Here is a 16,609-nt window from a genome sequence, read left to right as displayed (position 1 = left end):
TGCAGAGAGATTAAAATTTAGATTGGGATTGACGTGAAGAGATCTTAAATTTAGGTTGGGATTGACGTGAAGAGATTTTAAATTTAGGTTGGGATTGACATGAAGAGATTTCAAATTTAGGTTGGGATTGCTCATACCTTGATGAAGGTCCCAAAACTTGGGTTACGTTTCTTTGCTTCCTGTGGACACTGAGTTTCTCCATCACCTTTGTGTATTAGATATCAACTTGATGTATCAGGGCAATTTCTAGGGCAGGGGGAATCTGTTCAAGGTGGAAAAGTTTCATGGCATCAGGGCTGAGACCAAATTCCTTCTGGTCTTCACTCCTTTCAGTCATGTGACTAGAGAGCACTTGAACCAATTTTAGCAAGGTAACACTGGGATGGTCCGTACACTAACCCCTCCCGCCCCCCATGATTAAACTAGTACAACTGTCTTTCTTAACATGGACTTTAATGAATGGGGCATCATTTCCAAATTTGCAGGTGACACTAAAAACTGGAGATCTGGTGAACGATGGGAAGATTTGTAAAATGCTTCAAGAGGGTGCACATTAGCTGGGATGGCCCATGGCGTGTGGTGGGGGGGGGTGAGTGTTAATGGGGAGGAAAATAACATGCACAAAGAAGTGTCTGTGTTAGATGGCACTAGGGTACAAGTCTAGAGGGTGGAAACACGAAGAGAAAGTGTGCGGGGGAAAAAATGGAGCAGCACATTTTTTACAGTGCAAGTGATCGAGACTGAGGTTCAATTCCCACGTTGTCTGTAAGGATTTTGCACGTTCTCCCTGTGTCTGTATGGGTTTTCCCCAGGGGCTCCAGTTTCCTCCCACCCTTCAAAATCGTACGGAGGGGTGGGGGGGGGTTGTAGGTAAATTGGGCAGCATGGGCTCATTGGTCAAATGGGCCTGTTACCGTGGTGTATGTCTAAATGTAGGTGGTTTAGGATGTATGCGTGAGAATGCTTGAATTTTAGTCAATAGCCCCTTTCACACTTTCACTAAATTGGGCGTTCAGTGTCTCGGGATAGGAATGGGGGTTTGGCTTTTCACACTTGACCACTCCTAACTGGGACACTGAACGCTTTCACACTTGCAAGGAGCCATCCCTGGGTTAGGACTATTCTACCTTCTACGGGTGACGTCATGACCCATCAAGAGATGGTGAACCTGCCCTAAATCCTGATCAATGTATTATGATCTTATATTTGAACGAAATTAATCATGCATAATTATAGCTTTATGTACAGCACAGTATGAGCCTTTCAGCCCCTTATGTTGTTTTGCTGACCTATATAAACCTTTATATAAAAGGAAAGTGCTAGCAATAAATAGCAGTAGTGGACAATTTTTAAAGAAGGTGGGAAAGTTGGTAGTGCTATAGCGTACAATTTATAAATACCGGAGGGAAAAAATGATGGCAGACTTGCCCTCCCACAATTCCTTGTGGGAGAAAAAGGGTTGTATGCCCGGCTGCATACATGGAGCATTCATAGAGAAGTTTCTCTGCCTCACAGCATTCTGCCATTGCTTTTTTCTCCCACAGCCTTTATAAATTGTGCCCTATAACACTACCAATTTTCCTGCGCTGTTTAAAAATTGTCTGTTATTGCTATTTATTTCCTCTCTCTCTTCCCCAATTTTAAATAAATGACTTTCCCATGACAAAGCTTATACCTTCAGTTTAATCTTTACTTCCTGCACTCACACAAAAACTTGGGTCATTTCTATCCCACAATTACCCCTTTCGCACTTGCCTGACTGCAACTCCGGCATCTGCAGGGATTGTACTAGGGGTCGAGGCCATCAATCCCAGGCGTGAGATGACATCATCTGATGCCGGCGATGAGCTGACTTTGCTTTCGCACTTGCCACTTTAAAGGCCGATTGGCGTTCGATTCCTGGGATCACTTGAAAGTGTAGAAGGGGCTAATGAAGCAGGTGAGCTACAAACTCAAGTAGCTGTCGGGATACAGGGCATAACTGAAGCATTGCTCAGAAAAGGGTGGGACTGGACATTTAATACATTATTGCGAGATGCACAGTGTTCAGAAAAGATAGGGAGGGAGAAAATATGGTGAGTTGAAAGTGCAGTGCTGTTGAGCAAAGATGTCATCACACCAGAGGGAGGGGCTGACTTATGAGGTCAAAAAATATAAAAACCATTTGGTTAGAGTTAAAAGGAAAGAAAAATACTTTGCGTGCTTCTGAGCGTGTTCTATAGTATAGACCTGCCATCCTCAACAGGGGCCTATGACCCTCTTGGCGGCCACCTCACATTGAAGTAAAAACCTTGTTTTCACATCACGTAATATAAATATTTTTCATGTTCTTTATGCAGTTGGTAGGACAAAAATATGGAAGAAACGGAAAAGTTCCACAGTGAAAGGGAACAATAAATTTTAAGTAGAGTCCAAGGTGGGGACTGTAGCCAAAAAAACGGCTGGTGTAGTCCATTAAATACCGAGAGTAGGATGATGCAAGAGAATCACAGAGGTGTGCTGGAATTATGGTGCTTTGGCAGAATTGTGTTGATTGAGATAATATCCAAGTAAGGACATAGAAGAGCAGAAACTTCTGAAATGGTATTGCAAGCACGTCTTCAGCTCAATGCATTGCTGGATTTGGGGAACAGACCATGGTAATGGAGAGCATGAAGCAATCTAAAGTGGGGGATTAGAAAGCAGCCAAATTCCAATGGGGCAAGAGGGAATAGGGCAGCATGGTTAGTGCAACGCTGTTACAGCGCCAGCTATAGGGTTTCAGATCCCATGCTGTCTGTAAGGAATTTGTACATTCTCCTTGTGTCTCTGTGGGTTTCCTCCGGGTGCTCCAATTTCCTCCCCATTCTTCAGAATGTACCGGTCATACATCAATTGGGTGTAATTGGGCGGCATGTTACCGTGCTGTGCGTCTAAATTTAAAAATGACACGGTGAAGTGGAACCAAATGTTGCTGAAAGAACTATACAAGGACAAAGTGAAGTTTATCAAGATATTTTTGGTACAAATCAGTTCTGTCCAAAAATGGCAGCATTCCCTGAATGACAGAGAAAATACTTTGACGAAGATGCTGACTTCCAAAACGTTGGTTATGTGCACTGTGGAACCTGTTGACATTCCCCAGCACCTTTGTGTATTAACTAATATCAAGAGTAGTTATTGGAGTTGATAACTACCAGCATCTGTAGGCTTTTTTGTTTCACAGATAAAATGAAATGTTCAAATAATTAATAAGGATTTGTGACACATCAAGTGAGTAATTTAAGGGATAACCAGTGTGAATGTGCTAAGACAGGAAGAGAAAAGGAGAAAGAGACGATGTGAATACACAATGACAGCTTTTATTAAAGGGTGCCCACAGTCTCCGATTGGCTTTTAAATAGCAAATCGGTAGTTAAGAAGAGAGATAGGGCCAATTAGTGACCAAGGTGGTGTTCTGAGCCTGGAGACCAAATACTTAATGAGCACTTGGTAAGAGTCTGAACAAAGAAAGAAGGTGTTGCCAATATCTCAGCGGGGAAGTCGTACAGATGAAGCACCCAGGGGGCATACAGACAGCTAAAGCTGTATCTGCCTGTACTTGCCTCTAATTTGGGTTGGAAAAAGGGTGAATCAGTGGAGATCTTCACTAATTTCCAAGCAGATGACCTTCTGTCGGCCTGATGCCAGCCATGGAGGGTTCTTCTTTACAATGCTTTGCTGGGAGCTGAACCTCCTTGCTTCACAGCTCCAGGCAGTGTCCTTTATCAGGGATGATAAAAGCAGAAAATGCAAGGAATTTTCAGCTGGTTCAGGCTGCAGCTTCGGAAAGCGGAAGTGAATTGATGTTAGAAAGTTCCGTCAGAACTTGGCTCTTCCTGCGATTCGGGATCCTCCGATGGTTTTTTTTTTTGGTGCCCCTGAATGGCTGAGTTGCCAAAACCTCTGGGAAAGAGTGAGGAGGACTTCTGCTCAGTCTAGTCCCTGGAGGGTTGAAAGAATGGGTGGGGGCGAGGAATGCCTTTGATAACAAACAGTAATGTTCTTGAGTTGTGTCAGATGACATTTCATTCCGACATGCTGAGATAAAAGGGCATCATTCTCAAACATTCTCTCTCACATTTTCTTCAGTATTTTATTTTCAGTCCGAATTGCGAGCATTGAGCTTTGAAGCAAGGGCAACTTGTCAGTGCTTATCGATCAGTCTCCACTAATTACTGGACTTTTTTTTGGCAACCTTGTATCAGTTGCTCATAAGATAGTCATGCACCAGTTGAACCACTTGCAAAAGGTTGCAGAATTTCTTTTGAAATGTACTCCTTTTTAAAATATCTTTTGTTGATTTTAATAAAGAACTTGTGCAAAAATGCAATTTACTTGAACGGATAGTTGCACAGACTAAATAAAACATTCAGGCTATCGAAAACGTACATAAATTGTATATCCATAATTCATATTCCAAATGATACATCTTTTAAAAAAATTAGTAACAAAAAGTGTAAGTATAAAAAGAAAATAACAAAAGGATAAAAACTCAAAACACCATGCCTAACAGCTCTGTATGATTTTTGTGTACCTATATATATATTTCCGCTAAATGGTTATATGGTTATATATGATTAAATGTACTCCTTAAAACAATGTTCCATTCTACTGGCTACTTCCTCATTGTTCTGGCCTCAATTCAGTTCAGATTCTTTTCCCACTGCTTTCCAAAGCTCTAAATGTCTTTGCCCTATTAAGTCACCTAAGATTTTATTATTCTCTCAACATGCATACATTACGGGTATCTAGCGTGACTTGTGGAATTTCATTTTTAATGAATTTTTTTTTCCACGTTAGTTTGCATTTTCCACAGACAGAAAAGACTTTCAGTCATTGTTGCTACGACAAATAGTTTGTGATAATAGTATGGATATATGCTAAGATAATTCAAAATTGAAACCTGGGCTCATTCTTCAAACCTTTTTACCATATTTGTCCGAATAAAGTTATTTCACTGAAAGTGAACTCAAGCCAGCATTGCTTCGCCAGACAGTCAGTTCTACTTTTGCAGTTATCAATAACTCTGCATTATTTTTTTTTTGTACGAGTTATTTGTACTACTTGTCCTGTGTGCCAGTGAACAAAAAGCTAATTTTATTTCCTTTTCCAAGTTCCAGACAGCATTTCATCCTCCTGAGCATTTATTTGATGTACAAAGGAAAAACGGAATTTTAAGAAAACAAATCTGTGTGTGTGAGGCTTCCAGACACCGTTGTACTGGGGCTGGTCAATGAGACTGACTCAAAGTGGTATTGGGAGTGGAGTGAGAGAGTGGGAGGAGAGTGAGAGAGGGGGAGGGGAGTGAGAGAGGGGGAGGGGAGTGAGAGAGGGGGAGGGGAGTGAGAGAGGGGGAGGGGAGTGAGAGAGGGGGAGGGGAGTGAGAGAGGGGGAGGGGAGTGAGAGAGGGGGAGGGGAGTGAGAGAGGGGGAGGGGAGTGAGAGAGGGGGAGGGGAGTGAGAGAGGGGGAGGGGAGTGAGAGAGGGGGAGGGGAGGGGAGGGGGAGGGGAGGGGAGGGGGAGGGGAGGGGAGTGAGAGAGGGAGGGGAGTGAGAGAGGGAGGGGAGTGAGAGAGGGAGGGGAGTGAGAGAGGGAGGGGAGTGAGAGAGGGAGGGGAGTGAGAGAGGGAGGGGAGTGAGAGAGGGAGGGGAGTGAGAGAGGGAGGGGAGTGAGAGAGGGAGGGGAGTGAGAGAGGGAGGGGAGTGAGAGAGAGAGGGAGGGGAGTGAGAGAGAGAGGGAGGGGAGTGAGAGAGAGAGGGAGGGGAGTGAGAGAGAGAGGGAGGGGAGTGAGAGAGGGAGGGAGGGGAGTGAGAGAGGGAGGGAGGGGAGTGAGAGAGGGAGGGAGGGGAGTGAGAGAGGGAGGGAGGGGAGTGAGAGAGGGAGGGAGTGAGAGAGGGAGGGAGGGGGGTGAGAGAGGAGGGAGGGGAGTGAGAGAGGGAGGGAGGGGAGTGAGAGAGGGAGGGAGGGGTGAGAGAGGGAGGGGAGTGAGAGAGGGAGGGAGGGGAGTGAGAGAGGGAGGGAGGGGAGTGAGAGAGGGAGGGAGGGGAGTGAGAGAGGGAGGGAGGGGAGTGAGAGAGGGAGGGAGGGGAGTGAGAGAGGGAGGGAGGGGAGTGAGAGAGGGAGGGAGGGGAGTGAGAGAGGGAGGGAGGGGAGTGAGAGAGGGAGGGAGGGGAGTGAGAGAGGGAGGGGAGTGAGAGAGGGAGGGGAATTAGAGAGAGAGGGAGGGGAGGGGGTTTAGAGAGAGAGGGAGTGGAATGTGAGAGAGGGAGGGGAGTGTGAAAGGGGAGGGGGTTTAGAGAGAGAGGAAGAGAGGAGAGAAGGAGGGTGCTAGAGAGAGAGAGAGAGAGAGGGGAATAGAACAAGCCCTTTGGCTCAATGAGCCCATGAAGAGTAGGCTGGCACTCTGGGCTAATCTCATTTGACCTACATTCCTCTAAGCCCCTCCTCTCTGTAAATCTGTACAAATGCCTTTTGAAAATTGTAAATTATGCCCACTTCCATTCCTCTGGCAATTGGTATGTGATGCAGCAGCTGAACGTGCCAAACTGCTCTCTAATCTTCCGGTCGACCCTTGATACAGGGGAGGTGCCTCACTTCTGGAGAGTGGCAAATACGGCTATTTTTGCAGAAGATTATACAGAGTAATGAATAGCAATTTTGTTTTTGATCACTGAAGACTGGGCAATTTAACCACTGTGGCCGGGAAACCTTATTGGAAGGGAGGGAGAATAGATCTTTGGGAAAGTTTAAGAAGCGAATAGAGAGTTAGTAAAAGTACAGAAATGCTGGAGGATCTCAGCCGGTCTCATACTGTCCATGGAAGGTAAGATTTATAAACGGATGTTTCAGGCCTGAGACCTTCTTTGAGGATGCTGTGAGACCGGCTGAGATCCTCCAGCATCTCCGTGTTTTTACTACAATCACGGCGTCTGCAGACTTTCACACTTAGCGAGCTCACCCTAATTCATCAGAAGCAAACTATTTTTGAAGAAACTGAACAGTTTTATATTAAAGTGGAAGATTGACGAGGAGAAGATGGTGAAGGTCATTGGATTTTGAAAACTTCAAATGGGTCGTGTGAAAAGCTTGCAGGCAAAACTGAAGGCTTGCAGAATAAGTTGTCACAGAATGGATAAGAAATAAATTTGAAAAATAAAACATGATAAACAGCAAATAGATAGATGCGATGTGATCATGTGGAGAAATGAGTGGCAGATGAAATGTGAACCAGATAGGCAATTACACAGAATGGGCAGATGGTAAGGTCAAATTGCTGGACTTGTATCCATTGGAGTTTATAAGAATGAGAGGGAATTTGAGTGAGGTGTATAAGATTCTCAGATGTGCATGAGAATGCTTCCTCTCATGGGTAAGTGCCTGAGGCAGCAAATTTAAGGGTTATGAGTCTTTCGCTGCTTTTAGGTGCTCAGATGTAGATAATGCGCTGGCAGACGCGTCTGGGGGAGTGCAGCTGGGATGTTTGGGTGGCTGCAGGGAAGACGCCTTTCTGTCACCTGAACGTGCTGGCTGAAGGAGTGCCACATCCGAGCGAATGCCGGCTCTTGTGGACTGTGGCTGTAGTCCCACTGCTGCTTTCAAGTGCAACGGGGGATTCTCCGAGCCGGAGAATATACCTACAGGAGGAGGATTAGGTAAGTGGTCCTCCTGGCTGGGTTCTCCATTTTCAGGTGGCCACCTGAAACCCGCAGAAAGGGGTAGAATAGGCGCCTTTACAATCGGGTATTCTGGCCACCTGAAAGCAGCTTTTGGAATACATCCTCAAAGGGGCAGTAAAAGCAGGGGTTTTAAATGCTTCTTAACGAAGTGGTAGACAGATTACTGATAAGTGGGGTTTCAAAGGTAAAATCAGTAGACGGGAACAGATTTAAGTTGGCCATATAGTATAGTCAGTGGAAGGGGCTTGATGGGAAGAGTGACCTATTTCTGTTAAATTTGGTGCATTGTAGCAGAATGGATGGAAAAGCTTATGAGGCCGAATTCTAAAGTTTGTGCAGAATCAGGGTGTGTTGTAGGAGCAGGAGTCCTTGAATATGGGGAGATTGGTCAGCATAGTTTAGGATCAAGAGTGGAGTTTGTTCTGATCCGTTGGCAAGGCTACAGCTGCAATAACTTGCCAAATCTCGGTCACTAATTTCACTTAAGTGGTGTCGTTCCAAGAGAAGATGGAGTAAAAAAAATTGAGGCGAATGGTCCAGTGATTCCCGCTGTGGGATCAGACTGGATAAACCAGAAGAAAGTAACCAGGAGATTTGAGTGAGTGTAGTACACAAGATCATGTTGGGTAAATACAGTGATACCGTTGCCAGAAGCTGAATGCTCAAGAATTTGGAAGTACAGATATATGGCGACGCGTTTAGCTTAGTGGTTAGCACAACGCTATTCCAGCGCCTGCAGCCTGAGTTCGAATTTGCCATTGTCTGTAAGGAGCGTGTATGTTCTCCCCATGTCTGTGTGCGTTTCCTCCAGGTGCTTCAAAATGTACAGGGTTGTAGGTTAATTGGTGCAATGGGCTCGTGGGCCAAAAGTGGCAGTAACCTTGGTGTATGTCTTTTTTTTAATGGTGCCAGGCTAAAGAAGCCAGTCGTTGATGAATATCTTCTTTGCACAAATCTAGGGTGAGAAAGTGGTGCTATTATGGAATTCACATCTCCCGTATCCACTCCTGACCTCTGGTGCCCTCTGTGTTGGAGATTCCCCTCCATTTTGACTAGGTTCCCAAAGCATCACAAAGACCTGCATGGTGTTGGTTTGAATGGCTGCTGTGAATTGCTCTCCAGAGTCAATGGGTTGAAATAGCTCCCCGAACTTGGTGCCCCTTCAGGTGGTGGAAACTGTGACGTTAGAATTGAATTGGACAGTCTCGTAAGGGTAAAGAGCAAGGATATGACTGGATTGATCTGCAAAGACATGGTGTACAGACTCGCTGTGCAGACATAATGCTATAACGGAAGGACAGCCTAGATTTGAGTGCTGTATTGAAACATCTGCCTCCATGGCAAGAATGCTGGTCACTGCACCACAGTCACTTCTGAACTTGAGTAGGAAATAATTCCTTTTCATTAAAAGGTGTGTCAATACTAAAACCTCCCAGTGAAGCAATTTTTGTTTGAGTAATTTAAGCATTACCAAAAGAACTGCTCACACTTGCCATCCAAGACTCTCATAGTCATGAAACAATATTTATTTACTTATGTCGATGAATACATGCCCTGCATAGGTATTTCTGGTCTGTATGTGTGTTATGTCTGGTTGTGCATTTGCGTATTTTGCATCGAGGACCGGAAAATGCTGTTTCGTCAGGGTGGACTTGTGCAATCAAATGGCAATAAGCTTGATTTTACTTGGCTTGCCACATGTTCTAAGAGGTATTTCTGGGGATCAAGAGTTGATGGACATTCAGATGATAGATGTTGGTGCTAAATATTAATTAGACCCAACATATTTCAAAATTAAATTTGTTCTGTAGCTAAGGGCGATGACACCTGCATTTGGAGTTGAGAATTCATTGCCATGGCAATAACTTCCCAAGATAATTTTAGCACGATTATAAATGTTAATATTGGTGAACTGTTAGATTGTGTGAAGGTGCCATAAATTGTGATACTACCGCTTACTTTGGAAAAAATAAATAGCATGCTGTCCTTTTGTCGATTTATCAGAAATTCAGTATTGCGTTGAAACATTGTCCTCATATGTGTAATTTCTTTAGACATGAGATTCATCAGATTTGCCTTGTACGCCAGAAGTTGTTGCCTTCACAACTGATTTGAGTTGCTTTTATTACATATTCACACGAATGATGACTTTGCATTGTGTGACAGAGTATTTAGAGGTGGTTTGGGAGGAATTGTTCGAGCAGCTTGCACACACACATTTTAAAACAGAATATGTGCAGGACTTTTGCAGAATGCGTTTTGCAGGAGGCAACAAAGTATGGACAGCAGCTTGCCTGGGAGAGCATGTGATCCTTGCAGGGAGAGGAGAAGAGTTTTGCACTCAGAGAGGGAGGGTGTGAAACAGAGAGGAGAGAGACAGAAATCTGTTCCAGAGGGACAAAGCTGGCAAACTTTTGAAAGACTGCCTGGTCGAAGGAGAAGAGTAGCAGTCTGAAAGGTGACCTGAAAGAAAGAGGATTATCTGGAGAACCCTGAAGGGGGCAAGTTTCGTCAGCAAGACTGATTGAGAAGGAATCAGTTGTGGATCTCTCTCTGAAAATCAGCAAGAACCCTCCTGAGTGGTAGCCATTTGCCTGTTAAGCAGCAAAGCCTGGTGAATTTTGCTAATGCTAACTTCTGTGCACAGTACAAGAATTGCATGCAATCAGTGAGCTTGGACTGTGATCCAAAGAACTTTTCTAATCTTAAATATACATTACACACACCTGTGCTTAGTGTTAGAGGGGGAATTAAGTAGTTAGGTAGGTTAAGTAATAAGCTAAAGTTCACTTCTGTTTGCTTGTTCAAATATAATTTAAAAACTACTTTTGTTTAAGTAACCCTGTGTTGTGGTGCATATCTATTGCTGCTGGTCTTTGGGGTCCTCTGGACTCCGTAACACTTGATCAGCAAAGATCATAGTTCTTTGTCTTCGGTGTGAGGATGTGGCTACGTGGCCAGATTTGTCATCTAATTCTAGGTTCCTTTAAATGGTGGTGGTCTTTTCATAGAATTGCATAGTATTTACAGCAAGAAACTCTATCTAAGTGGTTGATGCCAGTAATTTTGCTCCAGACATCTCTTCTTCAGTTCCCCCAGTCCCCCCCTCACTGCTCTTCAACAAGCTTTTCAACATATCCTTCATTTTATTTTTATTTAGGTTCACCAATATTATCTTTATAATTTCATGTGTTCAGATTCTCTTCTTGCTGCTAACAAATTAATCTACATCTTCAACTGTCCTTGTCTTCATTGGGGAAGTGTTAGGATCCTAGGGTTTATTTATGCCTGAGATAATAGCTAAATTTAATTTGTTGCTGCTTGGGTTAAGTCCACCTTCTCTGTGAGATGCTCTCACTTAAATCTCATCGGAATCCCTGGCCTGTGTCTCTGTTCCTTTCAGTGGCATCACATTTTGGCAGCAAACACATTCTATGCACACTGTGATACGAAAATGAAAAGAAAAATGCTTAAAAATTACCCACAACAAGTGTAAAATATCATTGGGAAATCATAAAGGCTCCATAATACTGAGAGAGAATTGGGTTGCTATTTATAAAATTGACTTCAATATAAAAATTGAAAAGCAAAAATGATGCTGGAAGTATGAAATAAAACCATCCCGATGAAAGATCATCGACATGAAACACCAACTTTTTCTCTGTTCACTGATGCTGCCTGACAGAATTTTTATTTGTTATTGCTGTTTAAAAAACTGTTTGCTTCGTCAAATAAGGTTGCAAAGCTGCTAACATTATTATTTACGTTGTATATTACTCCCTGAATAGGCAACACCTATTCACGAGAAATTCCTGTGGTTGAGTAGACCTGGTCAAGGGGAAATCTTTAGGTTTGTTACATAAAAATCATTTTATCAGGCTTGACTGACCATGTGGGAGAGTGCCCCAGCATAAAAGTTAAGCTAAAAAGAAAAGAAACAGCAATAACCAATCATTCATTGATAAATAATAATGTCCATTTCCATTTTCAACATCCTTCTCACTCCAGTCAGCTAGATTTTTTTTTGACAGTGTAATGATCAAGTTATTTATGTCCAGGCAAGGTAGGGATGAGTGCCTTGATGTGAAAATACAAAATCTATTGTTCAGGTTGTACTGCCTCATTTAAAAGTATGTGAGAACCTCATGTCTCTCCATTGACCTGAATTGAATAACATGCAATTGTTTCTTCTGAACATTGGTGACAAGTTTAATAATGCAGGTACAGAATATTTTATCCGAAACCCTTGGGACCAGACAGTTAATGGAATTCGGAATTTTTCAGATAATTGAGTAATAATGACAGCAGTACGTTAAGCAATTGTCCTGATTTGCATCTGGAATTCCGTCAGGAACTAATTGTGAAAAGTTTTAAGAATGGCACATTCTTTTCCTCAAACCACCCTCTCTTTGTTCTCTGAAAACATTTAGACCAGACAGTGAATTTGTTCTTTTGAATAACCCCTCTGACTTGTGCATCTTACTGCCTCATTCAAACAGAGAAAGAAATCAGGAGGTGATTGCTTTGCTCACTCAGTACCTGATGCTCAGGATTTCCTCAGCTTTGATCCAGGTGCATTGGCAGATCTGAAGCACAGGGATGTATGAGAAGACTCTTCAGTGGAAAATAAGTATATGGAGAAGCAATTTAGCTTCATAGTTTCCCATTCTCCCAATGAAGATTTACTTTGGACCCATTAGCTACTGGGAAATCTCTCCATTGTCATTGGTCTCACACACATTGTTTTAGCACAGTGATTTTCAAACTGCCCTCCTAAACTCACAGTCCACCTTAAGCAATCCCTTACTAATCAGACCACCTATGGCACACATGTCAAACTGTGGCCCGCGGGCCAACTCTGGCCCGCGATATAATTATATTTGGCCCGCAAGATCATTTCAAAAATGTATTAGAGGTGGCCCGCCCTGCAGCGAGAGCCGATGTCACCCCCACCATCCTCCCCCTTCATTGCACATCCTTCCCCATTGTAACACGAGAAATTGTAACACGAGAAGTCTGTCGATGTCATCAGCCGGCAAGTCGGTTGGAAGGCTCCCCGCACAACCAGTCACTTCTCCCACCTGTCGAGCGGTGCGGCGGATGGGCGAGCGCCTGTGATTTCCTGTCGGCGTGACGGGCATGGCAGGGTGCGCACGGCCCCTGGGCAGCGCGAACCCCGCGCGACTGGCACCGGACGGCCCTTCCACAGCACGAGCGCACTTCTCCCGGTCGCCATGGCCTTCAGCGCTTGCACCCGCGCAGACCCCAGGGACGGCTGGTTCGGCCCTGCACATGAAGAGAGAGATGGTGGCTGTCCGCAAAGGCTGATCGGCAGCGCGTTGGGCCTAAGTGGGTGGGTAAGCAGGGGTGGGCAGAGGGTGTAGGTGAGGAGTAATGGGCAGGGGAAGTTATGGTGGTGTGAGGGGCAGTTAGAGGGAGGGATGAGTAGAAGGAGGGGTGGATAGGGAAGAGGTAAAAGGGGAGGGGCAGGGCGAGTAGGGGAGGGGTGATTAGAGGGTGAGAGATGGGTAGAGGAAGGAACAGGTTGAGGGGAGAGGCAGTAGAGGGGCGTATATAGATGGGGTGGGTAGAGGCAGAGTGAGTGGAGTGAGGGGTGAGTAGAGGTTGGGTAAAGGACTGGTCAGGTAGAGGGATGGTGGGTCGAGGGTGAATAGAGGCCTAGAGCCTGAGGAGTGAGCAGGAAATGCCGAGTCCTGATGCAGGCCAAAATGGACACAGCCTGTGAATGCTGACTACATCTCCACAGGGACCAAATATGTTTCCCTCAGGTCAAGCAAAGGGTGAACTTGAGCTACCTACTCCTGACCTGTAACATTATCCTCCTAAAGTTATATCCTAAAGTTTAACATTACATATGTTGAAAGAAGAGAAAACATGCAGATGTTGTTGAAAATTTTCAATAAATATTTAGTTCGGCCCTCGACTTAGTCCAAGTTTTTAATTTTGGCCCTCCGTGAATTTGAGTTTGACACCCCTGACCTATGGCGTAGGGATTACTTAAGGTGGAATGTGAGCTTAGTTTGAAAACCAATGACTGCACTGGATTTAAATTCCATGAAAATATATTGGGAGAACAGCCCTCTCCAATCTTCTGTTGCTTGACTACAAATATTTGTAAGGTTCTTTGAGGTCCCTTGACTTTTACGCACCTGAACATATTTAGGGAATTGTTGGAGATGCTCTCCTCCATCCAATTTGGAAGATCTGTCCAGAGTAAAGAATGTTTTTCCACTATTGTGTTAACAGAGCTTGTTTTATGTTCTGTTTTAATTAGTGATCTCAAGCTGTGCATGTTGGCTTGATCACACTAATCTGCAGAGACATCAGTTCCTCAAAGTGAATGGTGACCGTGGGCAGAATCAGAATTTATTGTCATGAACATGTCACAAAATTCGTTGTTTTCTGGCAGCGTCACAGTGCAATTGTTACCATTACTTACATAATTACATTTAAAAAATAAATAAATAGTGCCACAAAAAAAATATTAGGATAAAGTGAGGTAGTGTCCGTGGTTCATTGTCCATTCAGTCACCTGATGGCAGAGGGAAAGAAGTTGTGCCCCTGAGTACCTTTTTCCCGATGGTAGCAGAATGAAGAGGCATGACCTGGGTGGTGGGGGTCTTTGAAGATAGAGGCTACCTTTCTTAAGACTCCGCCACTTGGAGATATCCTCAATGGAGTGAAGGCTGATACTTGCGATGTTGCAGACCTAATTAACAGCTTTCTGGAGTTTTTTTCCTGTCCTATACATTTGCAATACCATTCTAGATAGTGATACAACCAAATTGAATGCTCCCCATGGTACACCTGTCGAAATTTTCAAGAGTCTTTGGCGATGTACTAAATCTTCTCATACTCTTCATGAAGTACAGCCACTGGTTAGCCTATCTGGATTGCAGTATCTAGATTGCAGTATCTGGGTCTTTATTCATTGGAACGTAGAAGATTGAGGGGGAATTTGATAGAGGTATATAAAATTATGAGGGTAATAGATAGAGTACATGTGAATAGGCTCTTTCCCTTGAGGGTAGGAGAGATTGGAACGAGGGGTCATAAGTTAAGGGTTGGGGGCAAAACTTTAGAAGTAACATGAGAGGAAGCTTCTTCACTTAGAGAGGGGTGGCTGAGTGGAATGACCTTCCAGAAGAGTGAGTTGCAGCAGGGTCAATTTTGTCATTTAAGAGGAGGTTGGATGAGTACATGGATGTGAGGGGGTTGGAGGGTTATGGGCAGGGAGCAGGTAGATGTTACTAGTGGAGTTCACTTAAATCAGTGCGGACAAGAAGGGTCAATATGGCCTGTTTCTATACTGTAATTGTTATATAGTTATATATTATTGCGTTGACGCGGAGGCCCCACAACAGTTTCTTTAGAGAAGTTGACACCCAGGAATATTTTTTAATTTTTTTTAATTAAAAAAAAAATTAAACATACAGCTCAGTAACAGGGCATTTCAGCCCATGAGTCCCTGCCACTGATTACATCCAATTAACATAATCGGTACGTTTTGAACAGTGGGTAGAAACTGGAGACTCCAGGGAAAATTCATGAAGACACAGGGAGTACAGGACAGCGTGGGATTTGAACCCCAATCTTGGTCGCCGGCGCTTTAAAAACATTGCGCTGACCACTACGCTAACTGTGCGGATGGCAGCAAATAAATACAACTTTAACAGAGAAGAAGAGGCAGTGTACGATTTGTTTCAGAATGACGTGGGTTGCATTTTTTAGACACTCACAACTTTGGACCGATGGTTGCGTGAGCTTTAAGGACAAGGGTATTTCTGTGGTGGAATCTATTCTGGACTGGTTGACAGAGATTGACTGCACACGCGATTAACAACTGCACCATCTGAGCTCAGGATAATCGCGAGCGATCCAGATGGACAATAACCTTTTTTTTCTCTTCCCCCTCCCCCCCCCCCCAACAATTTCCATAATTACTTGGAAAGATTTTCCAACCATTTCAATTTCTTAAATTTTACCAATATTATTACAATGACCATCACATTTACACCACCATTCACTGCCCAACATTCATGATTTTGGCAAACGAATGTAATTGATGCTGATCAAATCTCGGGTCCCACTGTGGTGTCCTTCCGTAACATGTTGCTGCCTCGTGCGAGAATGAGTCATTCTCTTTTGAAAGACAGAGGCTTGACTGTCTCGGTGTCACTGATTTAGGCATTCACTCTTTCTAGAATTATGCTCTTTGTTCTAATTTCATTCCAATGGAGTGAAATATTTTCTTTTCTTGCATCATTTATGAATATCTTAACAATTGTTCCCAAAGTTCTGACAAAATTATGCATTTTAATCTATTTCTTGTCAACCAGATATGGAGAATCAATTTAGGTTTGCACAAAATTATAATTCCAAAGCCTGCAAACTGTATGTCTACAAAAGACACAGTGATGAGGCCTGTGGCTAGAACTTACAGACAGAATATCACAGTAAGTCAGAAAACTGGTAATTACATTGGAATATAAATAGCACTTCTTCTTAGATGATGAATTTCTTTCATAATTTTTCTTTAATAAGCATTAGTACATCAAGTAATTTGTGATTATATCAGGTGATTTGGGAAAAATCAACAGGGTACTTATCTTGCTTAATAGAATTTTGTCCGGGACTCTGTCATTTTGCACATTACAATAAACCTCAGCAGCTAATTTTTTGATATTTATGTTATCGATTCCCCAGCTACTGCCGGAGTGAATTTAACACTGGTTTATTGTGTTGGTAGCTCTGCTTGTAAAGGGGTCAGAAGCCCATTTCTGACGTCATCATGTCACCTGACTGGTAGCATTGCGATCCGCTTCCTGGGATTGGTTGTTTAGCGCTATCCGGGGAGCGGCCAATCAGTGAGCTCCTCTCATCCCCGGGTAT

At 43.7% G+C, this 16,609-nt stretch overlaps 1 protein-coding gene across 9 annotated transcripts in view; it reads left to right on the top strand.

Moving 5' to 3' along the window:
- sh3gl3a (SH3-domain GRB2-like 3a) overlaps positions 1–16,609 on the top strand; it is a 124,880-nt gene that overhangs the window by 40,259 nt on the left and 68,012 nt on the right. The gene's annotated exons all lie outside the window — the stretch shown is intronic.

Source organism: Narcine bancroftii, chromosome 14, assembly GCF_036971445.1.
Source record: "Narcine bancroftii isolate sNarBan1 chromosome 14, sNarBan1.hap1, whole genome shotgun sequence".
In the NCBI taxonomy this organism is placed as follows: domain Eukaryota; kingdom Metazoa; phylum Chordata; class Chondrichthyes; order Torpediniformes; family Narcinidae; genus Narcine; species Narcine bancroftii.
Note: the sequence above shows the minus strand (reverse complement) of the source record. Positions and strands in the feature narration are given on the sequence as shown.